This window comes from Microcebus murinus, chromosome X, assembly GCF_040939455.1.
Source record: "Microcebus murinus isolate Inina chromosome X, M.murinus_Inina_mat1.0, whole genome shotgun sequence".
NCBI lineage: Eukaryota > Metazoa > Chordata > Mammalia > Primates > Cheirogaleidae > Microcebus > Microcebus murinus.
In genome coordinates, this window is record NC_134136.1 from 37,649,404 (window position 1) to 37,675,169 (window position 25,766).

At 36.9% G+C, this 25,766-nt stretch overlaps 1 protein-coding gene and 1 non-coding gene across 5 annotated transcripts in view; one reads left to right on the plus strand and one right to left on the minus strand.

Annotated features, from left to right (window-relative positions):
- ACSL4 (acyl-CoA synthetase long chain family member 4) overlaps positions 1-25,766 on the minus strand; it is an 80,982-nt gene that overhangs the window by 54,078 nt on the left and 1,138 nt on the right. The window lies entirely within an intron of this gene.
- On the plus strand, positions 5,983-6,044 carry LOC142866099 (U7 small nuclear RNA). The gene has a single exon (XR_012916162.1). It is a non-coding gene; the product is annotated as a U7 small nuclear RNA (small nuclear RNA).

Genomic DNA, 25,766 nt, shown 5'->3' on the forward strand with positions numbered 1-25,766 from the left:
GAGTAGAATGGTGGTTACCAGGGGCTGGGGAGAAGGAGAAACACAACAGTGTTAGTCAAAGGGCAGGAAGTTTCAGTTATGCAGGATGAGTAAATCCTAAAAATCTACTGTATAGCATAGTGCCTATATTGACAATAATGTATTATATATTTAAAAATTAGCTAAAATGATAACTCTTATGTTGTGTTCTCATCACACAAATAATATAAGTAAGAGGGTGGGAGGAAACTTTAGGAGGTGATGGATGGGTTATGGCATAGATTGTGGTGATGGTTTCACGGGAGTGTACTTACCTCTAAACTCTTCAAGTTGTAAACATTAAACCTGTACAGCTTTAGCTTTTTGTGTGCCAATTGTGCCTCAATAAAGTGGTTTTAAAAAAATAAAGGATAAGCCGGGCGCGGTGGCTCACGCCTGTAATCCTAGCACTCTGGGAGGCTGAGGCGGGTGGATTGCTCGAGGTCAGGAGTTCAAAACCAGCCTGAGCAAGACCCCATCTCTACTATAAAGAGAAAGAAATTAATTGGCCAACTAATATATATATAAAATTAGCCGGGCATGGTGGCACATGCCTGTAGTCCCAGCTACTCGGGAGGCTGAGGCAGAAGGATTGCTTGAGCCCAGGAGTTTGAGGTTGCTGTGAGCTAGGCTGACGCCACGGCACTCACTCTAACTTGGTCAACAAGCGAGACTCTGTCTCAAAAAAAAATAAATAAATAAATAAAGGATAAGATGTTAATTGTTATCTATTTTTGGCGAGAATGTTTTTCAAAGTCAAATTTTTAATTATATAGCTATAAATGTTCTCCAGGGAAAAGTGAATATAAATTCCAGTGTGCAGCAAAGAGACTGTCAAATGAATCTATCCATTTCTCTTTGGGAAGTCTCTGCAGTATACATTTCTTAGTACAGTTTTGCTTCAGGGTGCTTTTCTTGTTCTGCTAACAGTGACAGAAAACAGGGTAAAAAAGGAGACAGGGAACTAAGCAGTGGGATGCCTACTAAAATAAGAGATGGAAGACAAACTTTGCCTGCTTTGGCATTTTGTCTGGGTGGTTTATTCTGCCCATTTGATTCCTTTACCTGATGCTTTTGTTACAATCCCCACAGTTTCTGAGCCACACTTTTTATCTCAGCTTTCAAATTCAGTTTAAATACCTACCTCTTGGGAAACTGCTGCTATTTAATTTTTTTAATCACTCATCTACCCCTTCCTCACATTTAATGACAAATGGAAGCTATTAACACTGGAGGTATTTGCAATATCTTGTAAAAAGAAGGTGAGGAGAGGGATGAACGTTACATTTACTTTTTAATAAAAATTTTAAAATCTTGAATTTTGAATAGGAGTATACTCTAGCTTAAAATAACTTACTATAAAACAAATAAATTATGGAGTGAAATACTTAGTTGAAACTAAAATTTATTTAACTACTCTTTACCTACCTACAACATTGTTATAAAAATTAAATGGAAAAAAACTAAACACAATAAAAACTCTAAATAATTTTAAAAAGAAAAAAATAGATACCCCCCATGACTAAGAAGCTAAAATGGGGTTTCCTTTCTAGAGCATTAGGAAAACATCCTATGTGCTTCCCTGTAAAGTAAAATTAAGAATTTCTTTATAATGAGTTTTGATTATACTTTTAAGAGACTAGATAAAAAATGAATGTGAGAATATAAGAAAACAACAAAAAGGAAGTATACTATTGCTATCCTTTCAGTTACTTAGGATTAAATTAAATAGTATCAACTACAAAAATACCTTCTCTTTATAAGCTCTCAATATATCAACTACATTTACATAAGAATTTTTTAAAGTCATAAACATCAATAGATCACACTTTTAAGATCGTACAGCTTGACTACTGTGAAACAACCAACCACCAGGGGGAAAAAACTTTCAATAGATGAAAATTACTCTCACACTGGTAATTCTTGAGTTGGGATCAGGAATCTAATGATAATGATTTTTAAGTATTTTGGACAAATAGATTACATAATAGTAAGCATTGAACTCACCAAATCTCTTCCTTACAAGTTTATTCATGAAATGTGTTGATACATGGATAAATCTGAATTTACAAGACTTTCATGAAAATACTATAAACCTTTTCTGCATTAGCTGGAGTGTGAAAAATAAATAAGTAAAATAAAATACTAGAGACATGAACAATACTTGAAGTGTTTGTTACCATAAGTGATTTTGACCAGAAAGTATTCCTGTGTAATAATCAAGACTTTCCATAAAACTTGTGCAATTTTTACCAGAAGTTATGTTTTATTTTTAAAAACCCTAAAAACATGAGTCTTTACATGTACAGAAATGCCTAACATAATAAGCCATAAGCACACGTGGAATAATTTTAGGAGAAAAAATTAGCACTTTCCCCTATTTTAAATTTGAGATTGATAGACTATTTGAAAAGGGCAAAATATATTTTTAGAAACACAGACTCTTGGCCAGGCACAGTGGCTCACGCCTATAATCCTAACTCTGGGAGGCTGAGGTGGGCGGATCATTTGAGCTCAGGAGTTCGAAACCAACCTGAGCAAGAGCAAGACCCCATCTCTACTATAAATAGAAAGAAATTAATTAGCCAACTAATATATATAGAAAAAATTAGCCAGGCATAGTGGCGCATGCCTGTAGTCCCAGCTACTCGGGAGGCTGAGGCAGGAGGATCACTTGAGCCCAGGAGATTGAGGTTGCTGTGAGTTGGGCTGACGCCACGGCACTCACTCTAGCCTGGGCAACAAAGTGAGACTCTGTCTCAAAAAAAAAAGAAAAAGAAACAAAACGAAACACAGACTCTTAGAGCTAAAATGTGGCCCATTTTGATGATTCTGAAAGTATCATCTGGAGTTACCAGTGCCTTGCAGAAATACTATTTATAATATTGCATCCCTACTTTCATTTCTACCATGAATAATTTTTATTTACTAAAACAGACAGCAATGCACTGGGGTTCTAGCAAAGTTAGTAGCAACTAAGAATAAAGAAATTACTGAGTGCTGCCAAAGGTATACAAAAAGCACTTTAGGCCAGGCACAGTGGCTCACACCTGTAATCCAAACACTTTAGGAGGCCAAGGCAGGAGGATCACTTGAGGCCAGGAGTTGGAGATCAGCCTAAGTAACACAGCAAGACCCTGTCTCTACAAAAAAATTCTTTTTAAAAGTCAGCAGGGTGTGGTAGCACATACCTATAGTCCAAGCTACTTGGGAGGCTGAGGAAGGAGGATGGCCTGAGCCCAGGAGATGGAGGTTACAGAGAGCTATAATCATACCCACTGCACTCCAGCCTGGGCTACCCTGTCTAAAAACAAACAAACAAGCAAAGGCACTTTATATACCATTGACATAAGTGGAAATTAATACATGATTAATAAAAACAACCTGGCAATACATGTCAAGAGGCCTTAAGTTATACCTCATGCTGGTAATTTCACTTTTTAATTCTAGGAATAGCCTAAAGGAAACAATCAGATATATACAAAATACAGAAGACAGTCATCATTGTACTATTGATAACAGAAAAAGTAGGAACAACTTCAAATGCCCAATAGGAGACTGGTAAATTAATGATGTATCCATATGATCCAAATACTATGCAGCTATCAAATGCAGCATTTCCAAAGAATATTTAAGGATATGAGAAAATGTTCAAGATATATCAAGTGAAATTAGTATAGGATGAAAGTTAAAACACAACATCAACTTCTTCAAATTTATCTAGGCTACAAACCAAAATGTTAATCTCTGGGTTGTAGAATTATAGGTGATGTTCAATTTTATCCTTATGTTTTTCCTACATTTTCTAAAACATCTACAGTGAATATATTACTTTGTCATTTAATGAAAAAGTAGAAAATACAGCACCAGCCTTTCAATTAATTCTAGTGTGTGTCTGTGTAGATGTTAAATGACAATGAATATGGTCCCAAAGGTAATTGGTCCTACCCAAGTGGCAAAGTAATATTCTAAAAGGAGCCAAAAGATGGCTTTAACTGTATTAAGGAAAAGAGATTGGACACTTCTGTTTTTAAACTAGACTCAAAGTAAAACAAACTCTACTTTTGCTCATATAATACAATCTATGATGCTAAATAAAATGAGGTTTCTTTTTTCTTACTACAACTACAATGGTTAACTGTTTTCTAAAGCTAAGTATCCTTGCAGTCTCCTATGTCAAAATGTGACTAACAAAAATTGACTACTACAGACTGAGTATTCCTAATCTGAAAATCCAAAATCTGAACTGCTCCAAAATCTGGAACTTTTTGAGCACCAACATGGTGTACATAGGAAATTCTCATTGAAGCATTTCAGATTTTCAGATTAGGAATGCTCAATCACTAAGTATATAATGCAAATATTCCAAAATCTGAAAAAATCCAAAATCCGAACCACTTCTGGTCCTACGCATTTTGGATAAGGGATACTCAACCTGTACTAGCAAGTGAATAGACAATATACAAAGTCAGACAATGATGAGGGGTTCTGTACAGATGAAGGTAGAAATAATTTCTTTAAAATCAAGAGTTCCACTTCCTTATCCTAGTAAAACAAACAACTCAAATGTCAGATGGTATCTACATAAGATTTAATAGGTACCATATCATACTTGTACTCTTCTTCCCCCATAATGAAAATGTTTTTCAGCTGACAAGAATCAGTCCCCTACGGGGGCATCAGACCTGCCCTAGGAGAATGCAATGCAAGCAAAAGGCGCCAAGTGGGTATCATTCCTTTAATGTCTAGGATTAGTAGACCCAGACTGCTGCTTTCCACACAGGTGATCAGAAGGCCTGTGAAGGGAGGGGATTTCAGAAGTGACCTTTTCATCAGTACCCTCTCTTGTTTATAACCTGGTCTCTGGGACAAAATACTCAAACTTCAGAGGATATCATCTTACCTGAGACCGTCTGGCCTCAGACATTCCAGACAACTGTGCTATCACATTACAAATGTGTACTAGCTGACTTCAAAAAGAAGTAGGAGGCAGAAAAGGCTGAATCATTCCTTTCCCTCAAAGTTTTCATTTCAAAATGTTTCAGGCAATGGTTAAGCATCATTAAGTAATTTCACTTCCTGTAAGACCCACACATCTACAAATGTGTCCTGCAATAACCTAGACAGGGCCTAGCAGCATAGAGTTCACAATACTAAAAATTATAAAAAGAACATAGCTGCTACACATATAATTCAACTACCATATACAATAATATATTTACTCAAAAATTAGTGTTTTTACTCCAAAATAAAAGGAAATCTCTCTGTGGCTAATGGTTAACTCACCTAGGCTGAGCCAGTGCTTCTGAAGCTAAACTCACAAACTTGATCCCTGGATGAATTGGTTAAAATAGGGGGTGATTGATCACATTTTCCAGCTTGCTGAGGACTGTCCCATGGTTTATGCCTATTGTCACAGCATAACTATTATCAGAGCCCCCTTTCTTTTGCAAAAATATCCTAGTGATGATCCCAGTTATACCCTAACTCTGATCCCACAGAGAACAAGGCAAGAATGTATAGCTATATTAGGGGAAGCCGACCTTCACTACTGGAAAAACATTTTCAAGTACAAACTCCTGTTTGTACTGTAGACTGAGTCTACAGTCATCTACGATGGGCAAGTAAATGCAAGCACCAGCTACCTGCCATTAATCACACGCACAACTCTTTACTCCAAGTGTTTCAACAATATCAAATTACTATGATCTTAAATAGTTTATGTATAACTGAACATTTATAATCCAACTTCTAAAATCTAGATTAATGCCTTAACTGGTGACTTAAACTGAAGTCAATTTCTCATCTTACAAAAACACGCTTGCATCTTAAGTACATATAGAATAAATCAGGTACACTGTAAGAAAATATCTCCATTTATAGATTTTTAATTTGAATGACTTTTAAAGATCATAGTTATATTTCAGAAATTGTGTTCACCCTTTAACTAACTTTAAAAATCAGTACTGTTACAGCTGTTTTAGAATTTGTCTAGCAGGTTTTCCAGTCCTCACCGGAAGACCCCAAATAAATAAATAAATAAATAACAGAGAAAAGGATATTGCCAAGTTAACCTTAGCAATCAAACAAAAATTCTATTGCAGAGAATATATATTTTACACTAAATTTTATGATTTTCTGGGAAATATGGGTTAGCAATCTTAGAGTTGCATATCAAATGAAGTATTTGATTCCCAATCAATGATGAAAGACTAAAGCAAACCTGAGAGTTTCTACGAACTAATCTGGATCCTGTAAGCTCCAGCTCTGTGAATGTTAGGCTATACTAGACAAACTATTCTGTTTACTAAGAAAGATTTTGGTGAAAATGGCCTGTCAGAAAAAAAAAAAAAATACAGATTAACAGGACAAGGTACCATGCTTCATTCAAGGCTAAGGAAGGGAACATTAAAGCTCCAATGAAACACTATGCTCCAGCTGAAGGGCAGTCTAGTATGGTAATTAGGAGCTGATATGCTACAGTCAAACAGCCTGGGTTCAATTCCTGGCTGTGCCACTTACTGGAGGTGGGTGACCTAAAGGCAAAATATTTAACATCTTTGCCTCATTTGCCACAACCATAAAATGGAGGGGATTATACTATTACCTACAGGGACTCTCATGCGGCTTTAATGAGTTGATCTTAACAATTCTAGACATTATGCACTTTTTTCAGTTTCTCAAAAGCACCAAAGTTAATCTCATCCCTCTGCTTCTAGCACATGCTTTTCCCTCTGCCAAGAACATTCTCTGCTCCCTTTTCCGGGCTTCCTTTAGGTCTAAGTTTAAATGAAACTAGTAGAAAGCCTTCCCTGATCTCTTATGTTAGGTTGGGTGCCTCTGCTGCTTGCCCTCAAAGCACCTTATAGCACAGGACATAAACTTGTCTAAGTTTCTGTTCCCCTGCTAGGCTATAAGCTCCTTAAAGGCAGAGGTCATGTCTGTCTTGATCACCTCTGTAATCCTCAGACAGTACAGGTTCACAGTAGGTTCTTAATAAATATTTCTTGAATGAACACAGACTGAAACAAGTCATACTAGGTAGAAAGGAAACCAAAGAAGGATTTCCAAGTTACATCTTTCACTCTAAGCAGAAGTTCACGCCTCTCTACATTTGAGATATATAAGAGTGCTATATTAACAGGCCTGCCATTAAACATGAGAAGTACCATATTCTAACCAAGTACAAACTTAATGCCCATTTTGAGTAAGAACCATGACTTCATAACCGAGCGAATAACAGTCTTTTCAGTGTGTTTACACTTATTATTTTACATCCCATATTCCAAAGCCTTTATTAAAATAAGGATATCAGAAAAATGATATGGCTAGTATAACTCCTTGAATGCTATCAGCTGGACTAAATGAAACTCATAATTGCCAGTGACATAGGTGGTGAGAAGAAAAGGAAGGTGAGATCATGAACATGGAAGAGCACATAAGAAAGAAAAAAAAGTCAATTTGATATGGTGGAGTGCTATAGCAACATCAGCAGCTTGTCTACAAGGTGCCACTAGGTGGCACCAGTCCCCCTGGCTACTCATTACAGACATGGAACCAGGAAAAAGAACTATTAGGACATCTTGCAGAGTTTATGTGAAAGCTCAGAAATCTATCTCCATTACACTGAAGTTCAAGTTCTCTGCATGTGTCATCAACACAGGGATAGGACTTAAGGATGTGTTTTATTACAGACTCCAGGAAGGTGAGTTTGTCAACATTTTTTGACTAGTCAAAAGGTTTCAGAGTCAGTTCACCATTCTAAATGCAGAGATTCTCAGAGAAGTATCTGAAATGAGGGAAGGGGTCACAATAATCTGGAAAGCTTGTCCTTTTTTATTTTTTTGAAACGGAGTCTCGCTCCGTCACCCACCTGGGCTAGAGTGCCGTGGCATCAGCCTAGCTCACAGCAACCTCAAACTCCTGGGCTCAAGTGATCCTTCTGCCTCAGCCTCCCGAGTAGCTGGGACTACAGACTCGCACCATTGCACCTGGCTAATTTTTCTATTTTCAGTAGAGATGGGGGTCTCACTCTTGTTCAGGTTGGTCTCGAACTCCTGAACTCAAGCAATCCTCCTGCCTCAGCCTCTCAAGTAGCTGGGACTACAAGAGCATGCCACCATGCCCGGCTAATTTTTTGATTCTATTTTTAGTTGACTGGCTAATTTTTCCTATCTTTTTTTTTTTTTTTTTTTAGTACAGACTGGGTCTCACTCTTGCTCAGGCTGGTCTTGAACTCCTGAGCTCATGCGATCTTCCCGCCTTGGCCTCCCAGAGTGCTAGGATTACAGGTGTGAGCCACTGTGCCTGGCCTGGAAAGCTTTTTCAAATTATTAGGCTGAACTATATAATACTGCCAATGGTCAAAAATCTGTTATGTGCAAAAAAAAAAACAAAAACAAAAAAAAACAAAAAAACCCCAGCAATTTCAAATGGTCCAACCTAATATACACATATTTAGAATCACTGGCTTATTGAGCCATTGTTATTAATGAGAGTATGTCTTATTTCTCTGGTTAATTATGAGAAAAAAGACTGAGAACACACAAACAGTTGGCCTTTTTCTTAAAGTCATGAAGAGGCCGGGCGCGGTGGCTCACGCCTGTAATCCTAGCACTCTGGGAGGCCGAGGCGGGCGGATTGCTCAAGGTCAGGAGTTCAAAACCAGCCTGAGCGAGACCCCGTCTCTACCATAAAAATAGAAAGAAATTAATTGGCCAAGTAATATATATAATATAAAATCAGCCGGGCATGGTGGCTCGTGCCTGTAGTCCCAGCTACTCGGGAGGCTGAGGCAGGAGGATTGCTTGAGCCCAGGAGTCTGAGGTTGCTGTGAGCGAGGCTGACGCCACGGCACTCACTCTAGCCTGGGCAAGAAAGCGAGACTCTGTCTCAAAAAAAAAAAAAAAAAAAAAAGTTAAAGTCATGAAGAATTAACTGAGCAAAGAAATGGAAACAACTAAATACCTAAGGATAGGGAATAGATTACTGTCACGCACTGCATAATGATGTTTCAGTCAATAATGTACCACATATGCAGTGGTCCCATAAGATTATAATGGAGCTGAAAAATTTCTGTTGCCTAGTGATGTCATAGCTGTAATGTCCTAATGTAAAGCGTTATGCAAATTTATGATGAAAAAAAAACTATGCAAACCACCATGGACAAATTTATGAAAAGAGTGACACCTCCTTAGAAAGACCTTCAGACAGGTCCTTTAGGAGACATTCTAGAAGGTACTATTATTACAGGAGATGACAGCTCCATGAGCATTATTGCCCCTGAAAACCTTCCAGTGGGACAAGATGTAGAGGTAGAAGACAGTGATATTGATGATCCTGATTGCATATAGGCATAGGCTAATGGGTGTGCTCTGTTTCAGTTTTTAACAAAAAAGCTTTAAAAGCTTTTAAAAAATATTAGCCAGGCATGGTGGCACATGCCTGTAGTCCCAGCTACTAAGCAGGCTGAGGCAGAAGGATTGCTTGAGCCCAGGAGTTTGAGGTTGCTGTGAGCTAGACTGATGCCATGGCACTCTAGCCCTGGCAGAGTGAGACTCTGAATCAGTCAACAATCAATAGGTTTTAAAAGCTTAATAAATTTTAGAAACAGAAAAAAGACTTATAGAATAAGGACATAAAGAAAAAATATTTTTGTGCAGCTGTACAATGTGTGTTTTAAGCTGTGTTATTACAAGAGTCAAAAGGTTAAAAAAATTTAAAAGTTTATAAAGTAAAAGAATTATAAGCTAGGCTGGGTGCAGTGGCTCACGCCTATAATCCTAGCTCTGGGAGGCTGAGGCAGGAGGACTGTTTGAGCTCAGGAGTTCGAGAACAGCCTGAGCAAGAGCGAGACCCTGTCTCTACTATAAAAAAGAAAGAAATCATCCAAAACAACTAAAAGTAGAGAAAAAATTCGCCGGGTGTGGTGGTGTGTGCCTGTAGTCCCAGCAACCTGGGAGGCTGTGGCAATAGGATCGTTTGAGCCCAGGAGTTTGAGGTTGCTGTGAGCTAAGTGGAAGCCACGGCACCCTGGCCCAGGCAAGAGAGTGAGACTCTGTCTCCAAAAAATATAAAAAGAGGCCGGGCGCTGTGGCTCACGCCTGTAATCCTAGCTCTTGGGAGGCCGAGGCGGGCGGATTGCTCAAGGTCAGGAGTTCAAAACCAGCCTGAGCAAGAGCGAGACCCCGTCTCTACTATAAATAGAAAGAAATTAATTGGCCAACTGATATATATATAAAAAATTAGCCGGGCATAGTGGCGCATGCCTGTAGTCCCAGCTACTCGGGAGGCTGAGGCAGAAGGATCACTGGAGCCCAGGAGTTTGAGGTTGCTGTGAGCTAGGCTGACGCCACGGCACTCACTCTAGCCTGGACAACAAAGCGAGACTCTGTCTCAAAAAAAAAAAAAATATAAAAAGAGAATTATAAACATAAGCTAATTTATTACCAAGGAAAGAAAAAATATTTTTTATAAATTTAGAGTAGCCAAAGTGTACAGTGTCTATAAAATCTACGGGAATGTCCTAGGCCTTCACTGTTCATTCACCACTAACTTACTGACTCACCCAGACCAACTTCCAAGTCTGCAAGCTCCATTTACAGTAAGTCCCTCATACAAATGTACCACTTTTTATCTTTTTTTTTTTTTTTTTAAAGACAGAGTCTTACTCTGTAGCCTGGACTACAGTGCCGTGGCATCCACCTAGCCTCAAACAGCAATCTCAAACTCCTGGGCTCAAGCAATCCTTCTGCCTCAGCCTCCAGAGTAGCTGGGACTACAGGCACACACCACCGTTCCTGGTTAATTTTTTTCTATTTTTAGTTGTTTGGCTCATTTTCTTTCTATTTTTACTATGGGTCTCGCCCTTGCTCAGGCTGCTCTCCAACTCCTGAGACTCAAGCGATCCTCCTGCCTCGGCCTCCCAGAGTGCTAGGATTACAAGCGTGAGCCACTGCACCCGGCCCATTTTTTATCTTTTATACCATATTTTTATTGTACCTTTTTTAGGTTTACATGTTTAGATACACAAATACTTATTGTGTTATAGTTGCCTATAGCATTTGGTACAGTAACATGCTGTACAGATTTATAGTTTAGGAGCCATAGGCTTATACCATATAGTCTAGGTGTGTAGTAGGCTATACCATCTAGGTTCGTGTAAGTACCCTCTGTGATGTTCACACACCGATGAAATCACCTAATGATGTATTTCTCAGAACCTATCCCTGTTGTTAAGCAATGTGTAGCTATATAACTATATTAAAACACTATATTAAGTATGAAAAAGCAAATTGCTTGAAATCTAGAAATTTTAAAAACAAAAAAATTGGGCCAGGCACAATGGCTCACACCTCCAATCTCAGCACTTTGGGAGGCCAAAGTGGGAGGATCACTTGAGGCCAGGAGTTCAAAACCAGCCTGGGCAACACAGCAAGACCCTGTCTCTTAAAAAAAAAAATGTTTTTATTAATTAGCTGAGCATGGTGGTGCATATGCCTGCAGTCCCAGCTACTCAGGAGGTGAGGCAAGAGAATTGCTTGAGCCTAGGAGTTCAATCCTGCAGTGAGCTCTGATCACACTACTGCACTCTAGCCTGGCAACAGGAGGAGACCCTGTCTCAAAAAAAAAAAATTACAATAAAAAATTTGCAAAACAGTATATAAAATACATTTTGAAATCTGTATTTTAGGGAAATACCAAAATTTTGGAGGGGAATGGATTTATATTCTCCCTAGAAAAAAATATGGAAGGATATATAATAAAAATATCAATAGCTGCCTCTGGGTAGGAGGATTACCTCTACTGTGTTTTATTTTAATCTACATACATTTTCTAAAATAAACAAGTATAATAATTTTGGGTCCCAGAACAGAAAAAAAAACTTTGGTAGGAAAAACTAGGTAAGTCCAAATAAATTCTATAGATTAGTTAATAGTATTACAACAGTGTTATGTAAAATATTAACATTTGGGGAAGCTGGATACACATTATACAGAATTTCTAAATTACCTTGAACAAATTTTCTGTAATCTAAAATTATTCTAACATAAAACATTTATTTTTAAAAATCCTATATATTAAGACCACATTTTAGAAGTCTAGAAGAGGCCGGACGCGGTGGCTCACACCTGTAATCCTAGCACTCTGGGAGGCTGAGGCAGGAGGATCACTCAAGGTCAGGAGTTTGAAACCAGCCTGAGCAAGAGCGAGCCCCATCTCTACTAAAAATAGAAAGAAATTAATTGGCCAACTAATATATATAGAAAAAAAATTAGCTGGGCATGGTGGCACATACCTATAGTCCTAGCTACTTGGGAGGCTGAGGCAGCAGGATTGCTTGAGCCAAGGAGTTTGAGGTTGCTGTGAGCTAGGCTAACGCCAGGGCACTCACTCTAGCCTGGGCAACAAAGTTGAGACTCTGTCTCAAAAAAAAAAAAAAAAAAGTCTAGAAGACATTAAAAGTAATTTTTAAAAAAAACTCTAGAAGAAAGAATCCATTTGGTTAAAGGATCCCTATATATTAACATAAACAAGAATATGGTAGAATAAAGCTTCTTTGGTAGTAAGTCACTATGCCTTCTAACATTACAACAAAAAGTTGTAAAGACAATTCCATCGTCTGGCCTTTCCAAAATATAAAAGTGATATCACCCTACTAGGCACAGACTCAAGGAAGCAGGAAAGAAATGGTCAAGTCTCTATTTGGTCTTGTAAACATCATTGCTGAAAATTAACATACCACAATAACATGTTGATTTGAAGAGGGAAGGAATTGAAAGTCAAGTATAGCCAGTAACAACCCTCTTCCTTCAAAATATTTTTAAAAATCTAGTTTCCCAAATCCTGGGTAGTTACAGGTACATGTGCATGCATTTGTTCAAGAAATACTCCTTAAGTATGTACTATGCCCTGCCCTTCTAGAGCCTACTTTTCGACAGATAGATAATCTTTTAAGTGGACAACAGTGTCAATATTTAACACAGACAGCTAGACATATAGGTAGAAAAGGAAAGAAGGGTCAGCCATGAGGCAATCCTCAACCGTATAATAATATCCCAAACTGATGATTATACTCACACACTTTTAAAAGCTGATAATAATAGCTACCCTCTGGGATTATCCAGTTATACCTGTTACTGCTTATGTATCAGCTGGCTTACCTAAAAATGGATTTTATTAAAAATTTCCTTCAGGCCAGGTAAAGTGGCTCCCTCTCTCTGGGAGGCTGAGGTGGGAGGATTGCTTGAGCTCAGGAGTTCAAGACCAGCCTGTGCAAGAGTGAGATCCCATCTCTACTAAAAATAGAAAAATTAGCTGGGTGTAGTGGCACACACATCTAGTCCCAGCTACTGGAGAGGGCGAGACAGGAGGATCACCTAAGTTCAGGACTTTGAGGTTGCAGTAAACTATGATGATGCCACTATACCCTACCTGGGGCGATGGAATAAGACTCTGCCTAAAAAGAAAAAAAAAATCCTTCAAATACTGGGGCAAGGAAAAGTATGCAGAGTCAAAGGATGAAAATAAGGTTCTGAGGAAAAGAATGAAAGAAGAAGAGGACAGAAAAATGTAGTCAAAAAGTATAAACCAACAACTAAAACATCTTGATCAATTTCATCTACAGACCAGCCAGCTGTTACAAACAATAATGCTGTCTAGTTATAATACTACTCTATCTAGCAAGTACAAAATTTAGAATAGGCTAGTTCCACCCAATGGAAGTTTCATGCTTTACGTACTTAAAACGCCTTGATATAAGGCACTTTTGCACAGTACCAAAACAAGAATTCTAAGAAAAGATTTAAAGAGAAGTGCCAGAGTACTAAAAAAGCCCAAGCAGAGCAGGAGTCTTTTTCCCATCTCAATGAAATACTATTTAAGGAAGGGGAGTTACGTATCCCTATATAAAGGTCAGCCAAGAAACCTGCTGCAATTCCAAGTGTTGATATTTCCTACTAGTAGATATTGCCCATGTATCCCTAATGCATTTAGCTTCTGCTACATCTGCAATGTAATGTGCCTTTAAGGCATCCTTTTGCAGTATTTCTGTGATTAATCTAAAATATATTATCTTTAAATTAGGCAGTAATTCAATTCTCCTAGAGGCATCTGCAACCAATGTGAATAGCAGTAAAAGATAAGATAGTTTGCTTGTTCACGTACATGGGACAATATGCTACTTACTTTTCTTCAAAAGCAAAACTAAGGTCAATGCAGAGGATGGTTTTGTTTCCTTGAAATACACCTTGAGCTCTGAGGGCTATGCGATGGTGTTTTATAGACCAGATTTTGTAAAAAATAAGCAAAAATGTACCCCAATTTTATGGTGTCCAGGGCTGCTATGCCAAGCCCATGCAACATCCTGATCTTCCAGCAGCAATGGGGCAGTGCTAGCAAGGAAAAAGTGGTCTAGCAACAGCAGGACATGACCCCAGACCTGGCCGAGAGCCATATTCAATATAAATCCCAAAATTTACAAGATCACTCCACAAAACAGTTTATGCAACCCAAATAGGTAACTGTGCAACTTTGAAATATCATTGATTTTCTTTAACTCAAAAGGTAGAGGTCATCAGCAGAGCCCATGAGTCTATGAACTGATTTTCTGTCCTGAACAAAGTCCTAGTCGCTACTGCCAATGCAAAAGAAACATTTCCCCATGATTTCATGACAAAATGTTACAACATCTAGGGAGAAAGACCGGACAAATAACATGACTTTAAGTATTACATTAGCTAGAAATGATGCAAAATTAGAGAGAGAAATCAACTCTAGGTTGAAAGATAATTCTTTCAACCAAAATCAGCTGCTTCAAAAGGAGTTGGCTGCATCTCATTAAAGTTACACGGAAGTATTATTATAGGCCAGGCACGGTGGCTCACTCCTGTAATCCTAGCACTCTGGGAGGCTGAGGTAGGAGGATTGCTTCTGATCAGGAGTTCAAGACAAACCTGAGCAAGAATGAGACACTATCTCTACCAAAAATAGAAAAAATTAGCTGCGCATGGTGGCACATGCCTTGTAGTCTCAGCTACTCGGGAGACTGAGGCAGAAGGATTGCTTAAGCCAAGGAGTTTGAGGTTGCTGTCAACGAGGCTGATGCCACGGCACTCTAGCCCAGACAACACAGTGAGACTGTCTCAAAAAAAGAAAAAGAAAATAAAATGTTTGAAGAAAATTTTAAGAAAAAGATTTTAAAGAGAAGTATTATATAACAATAATCCCACCTTTGAAAAAGACAGCAGAGTTTTTAATTCAATTTTGTAGATTTTCACTAGGGACTGTGATCATCAAATGAAACACTGCAGGGCTTCTCAATGCACTATTTAGCTTAAGAAACTCCATAGGCTACAACTTGTTTTTTAAATATGTCTCATAAGTATAGACTGGATTTGAGATTCCTGGTTTTCGAAACTCTGGATATATACTATAAATTCACTGCCATTTCCTCCTACTCTTGGTGATGTCCTAGTATAGCATCCACCTCCTCTTTCCTGCTGAAAGTGTCCTAAGTAAGGTGATCCTTCAGTCAAAGAGGGGGCAGAGAGATGGTCAACAGACTTCCTCAGTTGAGGACAATTAAAAACAAGATGAGGCCGGGCGCGGTGGCTCACGCCTGTAATCCTAGCACTCTGGGAGGCCGAGGCGGGCGGATTGCTCAAGGTCAGGAGTTCAAAACCAGCCTGAGCGAGACCCCGTCTCTACCATAAAAATAGAAAGAAATTAATTGGCCAACTAATATATATAATATAAAAAAAAAATCAGCCGGGCATGGTGGCTCGTGCCTGTAGTCCCAGCTACTCGGGAGGCTGAGGCAGGAGGATCGCTTGAGCCCAGGAGTTTGAGGTTGCTGTGAGCTAGGCTGACGCCACGGCACTCACTCTAGCCTAGGCAAGAAAGCGAGACTCTGTCTCAAAAAAAAAAACAAAAAAAAACAAGATGATAAGCAAGCACTTTATCCCTATGAGGCCAAAAACAAAACAAAACTATGGTCTTCAGGGCTAGGGTTTTTTTTCTTTTTCTTTAGAAGAAGATCCATTATCTGAAACTTTTGTTAGGAACCAATACCCCGTTTTACTAAAGGTTGTCACTGCAATCATAGGCCAATCACTCCACAGAAACATTTTATGTAACCTAAAAACAATGGCATAAATGCAGGGTGCCACAGAGATAAGACAGGGGTTGGGGAGCTATGCCACCACTGGAATGTTCTTCCAAGCGCTAGAGGTGCCACATTTGCAGAGCACTTGTGCCTACAGCAGCTGGAGAGTAACCGCTACCTAGTGAGTATTCAAGACAGCTGGCAGGGCTGGTGCAAGTATCTTTTTAACTCCCCTAGCAATTTTGGACTCTTCGGGGTGAGAATTATGAATTATTCCATTCTCAGCAACCTAGTCCCAAAAGAAATGCAAAGATATGGCTAAGCTGTAAAAGTTATGTTGGGGAACTCCATTTCAAAACAGGCATAAAAAAGAAGGCAGTGGATTAATCATGAAGGTTTTCATTTTGCAGCTGTGTCTTCAAAAAACAGTCTGTACTTTAAAGGACACCACCTGTAATGAAGTGAATTCTTTGGGGGATATTTCCTTTAAAAAAAGTTACTCTCCTACAAACATTTTAATATTTAATCTCTTGGTAATCAAGAGAATGTTAAAATTAATGTCAATATTTATATAAATTGTAAAAAACCTGCTCCCACATAATAATCCTGGTCTTTATACTTGATACTAAAAACAAAATGTAAGTAAAGCAGTCCAAAAATTTCTGGGGGGAAATTTGCATTATATAACATCTAACATTATATAACATAAATTACTGACCTTAGGAGGTCAGTAATTTTGCTAAAAAACGTGTAACTGGGCCAAACGTGATGATTCACGCCTGTAATCCTAGCACTCCGGGAGGCCAAGGCGGGCAAATGGCTCAAGGTCAGGAGTTCAAAACCAGCCTGAGCAAGAGCGAGACCCCCGTCTCTACTAAAACAGAAAGAAATTAATTGGCCTACTAAAAATATAAAACAAAAAAAGAAAAATAAATTTTAAAAAAAAAGTGTAACTGTACTTGAATGGATATGTTAACACTGACATTTCTTCTATTTGGAGAAATAAACACTACATAGCTTCCCATCTGCAGGTTGTTCTAATTCACAAACAGTGCCCCTAAGCCCTGCCTTTTCTAGTTTCCAGGTTAGGGAAGCTACTTGCTTCCCAGAAATTCCAACCTACTCCTAAAAGGAATTGTCTGGGCACAAAGAGGACACCAGTGGCTTTGAAAACCCTTTGTTTGGGTCCTGCATTGGTTTCTGACACTTTCTAAACCCCATATATTCCACCAAAGACTTTAAACCATCCTAGACTAACCTTGCAATTGACCTTTGACAAAATGTAGGAAGTTTCTGTCATTCCAGGTAAAGGAATACCATTATCCCTGGCCTGCTTTTCTTTTTTCTGCTCTATTTGTCTGAAACATATTAATTCAATAACTGTTAGGACTACTTCTGCTCAGTTCTACCCATCAGTAAAATAATGACTTTTCAACTATTCTCTTAAGCTACTTCTCAACTTAGTATCTTCAGTGGTCATGGGAAACATGCAGTCTTTTACTTAGATTCAGCCCATGCAATATTAGTGCTAGCTCTCTCTTCTCTTCTCAAAGCCATGACTGAATTTTAAGCTTATTCACCAAGTTCCTGTTTCCTGTCTGAGAGAAGTTTTCAGCTTTCAGTTCATTTGAGAAGCAGGAATGACTAATATATTCTGATCACAATGAATGACCACCATCTCAGCACTAACAGCTCTGCCTATTCTCCAGGTTTTCTTTGATAAAGCATCACTCATGTACCCCTAGGGAGCTGGTCCTTCAAACTCCTATCATGACTTTTTTATAGTATTAAAAATACCTTAAGCATACTTTAAAGGTAATAAACAGAATACCTAAGAGAGAACAGGTATTTCACCATGCCTCCCCACTGCACTAACCTCATAACAACCACTAGAATCCACTATTAACATTTTCAACACCTTTCTAATAGTCTAATCTCACATGCCTACTTCATTAATTGAGAAATAGGGAGCCTCTATCCTGAATCCCTATAAAATTTGTAACTTAAAAGTACCTATGAGACAAAAATCCTCCCTGCTATAAAAATCAATTCCAAAAAGGTCTTAGAAAATAGAGATACTGTTTCAGCTGCCATAACAAAAACATGAGTAACTATCTTGGGCCTTCACATTAACACCAGGTAGAATCTTCTTTTGTACAATGCTCTATTTAATTCATGGAAAATGATTAAAGTAGCAAAAGTCTTCATGGCAAAGTAAGATATTTTCACCTCTATGTCCCACAGCATAAACACAGAGGAAGTTATAATAGGTCTGCAGTGGATTTGTTTAATGAATGCTACTAGATGACTTGAGAAAGCAGCATACATATCTACTTGCCTAAACCAAACTTGGTCCTCCAACACCATTCTACTAACATTCAATTTTATATACTATAGACTGAGATATCATAGACAAAGATTCATGATGCTATAGATACCTAGTTTTCTTTACTTTTGTAAGTTGTAAAAGACTAAAACTATACACACAGGCACACCCTTACGAAAAACAAATCGCAGAAGCTGTTTATTCTTTGAAGAAAAATAACCATTGGTGTTCAGTTTTAAAATCTTAATTACAACCTAACTCCACCCAAAAAAGCTTCCTAATGGCATTTTAATATATTGCACTTTCACATTATCACTAGTAACTACAATGTCAAGAACATGTATGTTCATAGTGAAAGTCAAAACAGAATTAAACTGGTTCAACATTGAGAACTTAAAAATTCCTTCGTTATTTACCTTTAGTGACCATGACTTTTTTTAAGATTACAGTTTGTCCTAGAAAACAGTTATTCTAACTAAAACACCGTCTTTACATGGCACAATGTTGGTCATTTCACACCAGATGTATTTTTCACTTATTTAAAGTTACTGATGATCCTGAAAGAGGCTCACAATACTGTAATAAATTAAAGAAGCAAGTTACAAATCAGTATGTACGGTAAAAACCCATTTTTGTGAAAGATGATACATGTGCATGCAAATGTGTACGTGTGCATGCAAGTGTCCATACAGATATATGCAAACACATATACACAAGCATATATACCAAAAAGTTGACAACAGATCTCTCTGGGTAGAGGATTACAGTGCATTTATTCTTCTTTATGCTTATATTTTTGGTATAGGAAATTTAGAAAATACAAATAGTATTTAAACAATGGGAGAAAAAGTTATTAAAAAACCTGAGTGCTCAATCAATACATTACATTTCTAGCACAATGTTGTATAATGAAAGAATCCTATTATAAGTATTCTCTACTATGCAAATGTCTTTTATTATTAATCCGCACAACCACTATTAGAATAATAATTATAAATTGTAACATACACTATAGAACTGTATAGGATAAAAAGTAAAAGCATCCCTATACGGCCTTCCTCTAACACCACTCCCTTTTCCTCTAGGGATAACTACTCTTGTGTGTCAATCAAGGTCTTTTACATTATCCACACACAAGATAAGAGTTTGTTTGTTTCTAGATAAGTGCAATCATGATATACAATAGGTCTGAGACTCCCTCCCCTTCTCCTTCCCTACTTAACAGCCTACTTTGGAACTCCTATATTAGTTTATATAGGTCTATCTGAGGAGGTTGTTTTTTTTTTTATTTAATAGGTCCATGGTATTCCATAGTACAGCCTGTTATTATTTAAATCATCCCTGGACTCACACCTGGAATCCTAGCACTTTGGGAAGCTGAGGCAGGAGAATCACTTGAGGCCAGGAGTTTGAGACCACCCTGGGAAACATAGGGAGACTCTCATCTCTATACATACATTTAAAAATTTTTAAATAAATAATAAATCAATTATTCCCCTACTAATGGATATTTTGGTTGCTGTCAAACTTTCACTATTATGAATAGTTTCACCACAGTGAAACCTTATAGTCTTATACACATGGTATTTCCCTAGAATTGTTTTCTAATAGAATTGCTGGGTCAAAATATATGCACATTTGAAAATGTGAGAATTTTAGTATTCTTTATCCAAGTTATACAATGTGCACGCTTATTAACAGTGTAAGAGAATGCTGATTTACTAGAAGTTGATATAATATTTAGCATTTGACAATGTATTTGGGGTAAAATGGTTTGTATTTTCATAATCACTAAAGTAGATTTGACATCTTTTTTATTCATTGTTATTATTTCTTTTTCTGGGAAATGCCAATTTATAACCCTCTGAAATTTTTTCTAATGGGTGTAGGAGTATGGATATTATACAGTAGAAACTCTTACATGATTTGGAATAGTTATTTAATTGAAAAGGTCAATTCAAGTGATCATAAGAAATATGTGCCTGAAAAACATTTCATTTTATGTTCATTTTATCACTTGTAAATGTATATTCATTCACCAAACTTTTTATAAAGGACCAAGAGGCCAAGACCTTTTTCTATTATTCCAGGCCCATTGAGTGAAATTTAAACTGAATTCTTAGGCTAAAATTTCAAAGAACTTTAAAGACACTTGCAAAGCAAAGTAAGTAGAGAACCCTTTTAGGTTTTCACATTTATTTTACACAAATCTTTTATAGTTATCTTACCCATACCTAATAGGACACTATTTTTTCTTTTAGCAACTTGCTTTCATCAACTCTTCTCAAAACACTCAATTGTTTTCATTATATGAATCTAATGTAACCATCACCCAGCTTTAACAATTATATGTGTTAAATTGTGTTTCTCTGATACTACCTACAACCCCACTTCCCTCCCACCCCCACATAATGTGAAGCAAATGCCAGATATCATATCATTTCATCTGTAAATTTTCTACTTAAGAGGAACTCCAGCTTCTCCCACTCATATTTTATCTGGTTATAAAATTTTAAACAAATTACATATTTTTAAAAAGTACAACCAACACATACAGGTTTAATAACAAAAACATCTGCTCTACTGGTAGGTACACAAGTACACTGGAATACTGGAGATCAATCAACTAATAGCAGGTGTTCAGTGTACAGTGTATTTTACAAAGGAAATAAAGACCATCTAATGTGGTCAGTAAAGTGGTGGTCAATTAAAGCTTCTACTGCATATGTAGAAGCTATTTTCCCCCAGTCTGTCACTTGCCTTTTGAACTTTGTTATGGTATGTAATGTTTTCCGGAAGTTTTAAATATATACTTAGATTTTTAAAATATATCCATAATTTTTTGTGTGTATGATAGGAGGTGGGGATCCATTTTTTCCATATATAGCCAACTACCCTTACTCAATTTCAATTTTCAACATCACACTTAGGGCATTTAAAAGAACTAAAGTGTTAACTTCTAACTTACAAAAGAAGGAAGCTGTGCAAACAAAATAATAAAACAATAGTCTAAGTTCATTTTGATAGGCTCATACTACTATGTACTTAAAGAGCACATAGCAGTTTCAGGAGCAGAAACACTGCCATGCCTGGCTTTCTCATTACCACTCTGGCTCACAATAGGATCTCCAAAGGACATCAAAGACTGTATAGACCTCTTTGTGAATCTCATTAGTTGCCACACCTGTAAATTTACATTCACATTGAAATAACCGACATTTTAACAACAACAAAAATCAATCTTCCCAACTCTCAACCCATTCCTTAATGCAGCTCCTAGACTAGAGTGCCTTGGAGACTTAGTGAAGAAAATGAATGTAGTCTTCTGAACCACAATATCCCATGGAAATGTAACAAAAGGTACAAAAAGTCAAGGTAAAGTTTGTAAAATTTCCCTTATATCACAGAAAGTCATTAATTTATAAGGCTGCTTTATCTCTGCAGCCAGCAAACGTTTTCTGTAAAGGTCCAGAGAATAAATAGGCTTTGCAGGCCATAAGTTTTCTGTTTCAATTCTGATACTCTATTATGAATGCAGACAGACAATACATAAATGAATGGATGGGGCTATGTTTCAACAGAATTTTATTTATAAAAACAGGTGGTGGGCAGGATTTGGCCACAGACAGTATTTTTACCAGACTCTGCCTTATGCCAATGTTTGATCTTTATCAAATAGGAATCCACTACCCTTGCTATATACTTATTTGAGCAAATACGGTAATACTGAAGGGACAAGTAATAATTTCAGTACCACCTTACAGAAATAGATATTTTCAGAATTAATCAGGAACCTTTTCCTCTAAGTTCATCTCCTATGAGCATATACATTTTTCAAAATGTAAAATTCTAAGCATCACCTTAAAACTAGTATGTGTTTTAAAACACAATTAAAATTAATGTTAAATAGCTACTATAAAAGGAAAACATGCAGTCTAGACAAATTCAACCATCTTTTATCATTCCAATAATTGACAGTGAGTAGAAAAAGCCTGCTAAATACATGGTCATGAATCATAACTTCACTACTCAAAATGCAGAAGTAGATTTTCAAAGTACATTTAAACAAAAACACAAATTTATTCTTTGGATTACTTACCAAAATCCTTGATGAAAAACGATACAGTTTTGCCAAAATATTTTTAATTTAGAAAGTGAAACCAAAAACCTCCTTGGCACATCATATAACCATTTAATTTTAAAATACAAATTTTAACGTTGCATTTAACAGCCTGGTGAGATAGATGTTATATTTTTAAGGTACAAAGGATGGCAGCCATTTTAATATAGTGAGAGCATGTGTCAGTATATTTTCACACTCGAAGCCATGAAGGCCACTTGTTCACAGAATATATTGAGATTCAGGATTGTTGAAATAGAAAATGCTCATGGTGCTTACAGAAATAATGGATGTTATACAGAACAGAAAGGAATAAGATTAAAAAACAAAAGTACATAAGACCCTTGACACTAAAACACAGTCCATAAAAGGAAAAATTAATAACCTAGACCTCATCCAAATTAAAGCCTTTTGCTCTGCAAAACTCCCTGTGAAGAGGCTGAATTGAAAAGACAAGCTACAAACTGGGAGAATATATTTGCAAACCACTATCTGACAAAGAATTAGTATTAGAACATATAAAGAATTCTCAAAACAGTTAAAAAAAATCCAACTAGAAAATGGACAAAAGACATGAACAAGCCATTTCACTGAAGGAGATAAAGGTATGGCAAATAAGCACATGGAAATTAGCCATCAGCAAATGCAAATTAAAACTACAAGGAAATATCACTACACATCTATCAGAATGGCTAAAATAAAAAATAGTGACAACACCAAATGCTAGCAAGGATAAGGAGCATTCATACATTGCTGGTGGGAATGTAAAATGGTACAGCCACTCTGGAAAAGTTTGGCAGTTTGTCAGAAAAGTGAACAGGCAACTACTATACAAGCAAGTATACTCTTGGGCATTTATCCCAGATAAATGAAAATTATATGTTCACACAAAAACCTGTACATAATTGTTCATAGAAGCTTTATTCATAATGGGCCAAAGAGCAAAATAAAACAAACAAAAATCCCTGGGAACACCAGATGTCCTTCAACAGGTGAATGGTTAAACAAACTGTAGTACATCCATACCATGAAATACAACTCAGCAATGAAAAGGAACAAAGGGCTGATAAAGGATACATTCCCTGCATGAATTGCCAGGGAATTATGCTGAGTGAAATAAAGCCAATCTCAAAAGGTTACATACTGTCTGATTCCATTTACATAAAGCATCTTTTGAAATGACAAAAGTATAGACATGGAAAACAGATCAGTGGTTACCAGGGGTCAGGGACGGACAGAGCTGGCTGTAGCTATAAAAGGACAACATGAGCGACCCTTGTAGTAATGCAGCTATTCTGTACCTTGACTACAGTGGTGATCACATGAATCTACCTGTGATAACATTACATAGAACTAAACGCACACGTGCAAATAAATGCGTGCATGTGAAACTGGTGAAATCTGAATAAAGCAGATGGATTGTATGTATTTCAATTTCCTTTTTGTGATGTTATATTATAGTTACGCACAATGTTACCATTGGAGGAAATTAGATAAAAGGTATTATTTCTTACAACTGTATGAGAATATACAACTATCTCAAGATTTTTAAAAAAGGTTGGGGGGAAGCAGTATAAGACCAGCCAATGGCAGCAGTGCAAAAATTAAGCTTTTATTTTTGCTAAAGACTCAGTAATTGAACATCAAGGAAGGGGGTAAAAAAGCAACTCTGAAAAGAGGCTACAGGCTCCAATTAATACAATCATCTCCTCCTCCCCTATGGAGCCTTAACTTCCCCCAGGATTTTATGTCACTGATTTGACTGTTGTTTTTAATAAAAATAAACTTCATGTGCAACTGTCTCTTCACAACCCCCACCACCATCACTACCATCCCAGACTATAAACTAGTACAGTAGGGGTCATCTTCTTAACCACCATATCCTGAAAGCCTGGCACAAAATAAGTGACAGATGAAGGAACAAGATAGTTGAATGAATGAATGAGATGGCTGCCTATTCTTTTAAAGTTCTTAGCTGAATACAGTTAAAAGGCAGTACATACACATTCATTTACAAATTTTTAAAAGCCATAAGTGTTTTTAAAAGTGTGGTATAACACACATTTCACTTATAAACAAAAATTAACAATAATACCTGACTTTCGTAAAATGCTCCCTAATTTATAGATTTGTACATATAGTAACTCGTTTAATCAGGATGAATTAAGAAGTAAGTATATCTAGATTGGTGCTAGATATACTTCATTCTTAATTTGAAAAAAAAGTCCTGAACAACTTGTATAAAAGGATTTAATGACACAGCCTTAATGCAGATCGCATTTCATACATATATATTCATCATATATATTCACAGTAAAAATACAGAATTCAAACTAGGGGACCTACAGATCATTCTGCCAACCATGATGACATTTACTTTACAGATGCAAAAACTAAGATAGGTAAAGTGACTTATTCAAGATCATACATCTACATAGAGCTAGGAATGGACCGTGAGCCTTTCAAGAGCCCCAGTGCATTTCTCTTCTCACTGAATTGGGTAAAACACTTATTTCTCCATCCATCCACTACTACCCAAAATACTCAAAACAAAAATCTTAATCTTAGAGGGAAGGAGGAAGGAAAGAAATTTTAAAAAAAGAAAGAAAGAAAGAAATCTTAATCTGAATCGCTTGTTGTTGTTTTTTTTTTTTAAGAAAGCCCACAAAACTGAATTTACTCAAGCTTTTAATTGTTGCATTACACTTTCCATGGATTTTTTCGGTGTCAAATTACTTCTTATAACAAGACAATAAGATACTTTATTCTAAGGTACAAGTATCCTGACAGTTTAATGTTTCATCCCCCAACTAAATGGCAGAGAGAGTGTTAATTCTAACAGGAGTCTTACATGTCTTAAACTTTAGCAGCTTCAATGGAAAAGATGAGCTATTTTACAATTTAAGGAAGGCCTTACAGTTAAAATCTTGATTGATATGTTAATTGGAAGTACAGTAATTGAATCTCTACTTGCTTCTTTATGTATCAAGAACATTTAAAACTTGTTCTTGTTAGAGACAAAAGAAAAGAAAAACCAAAATAACAACAACCATGGGAAATAAGGCTTTAATTAGGTTAAATCTGCATTTTGCAGCCAACATGTTACTAAGCATGAATTTAGCGGTCCTAGAATCAAAACACCAGAAGGAACCTTAGTTATGCTCTAGTCCAACATCCTTATTTTTGCAAAAGAAAAA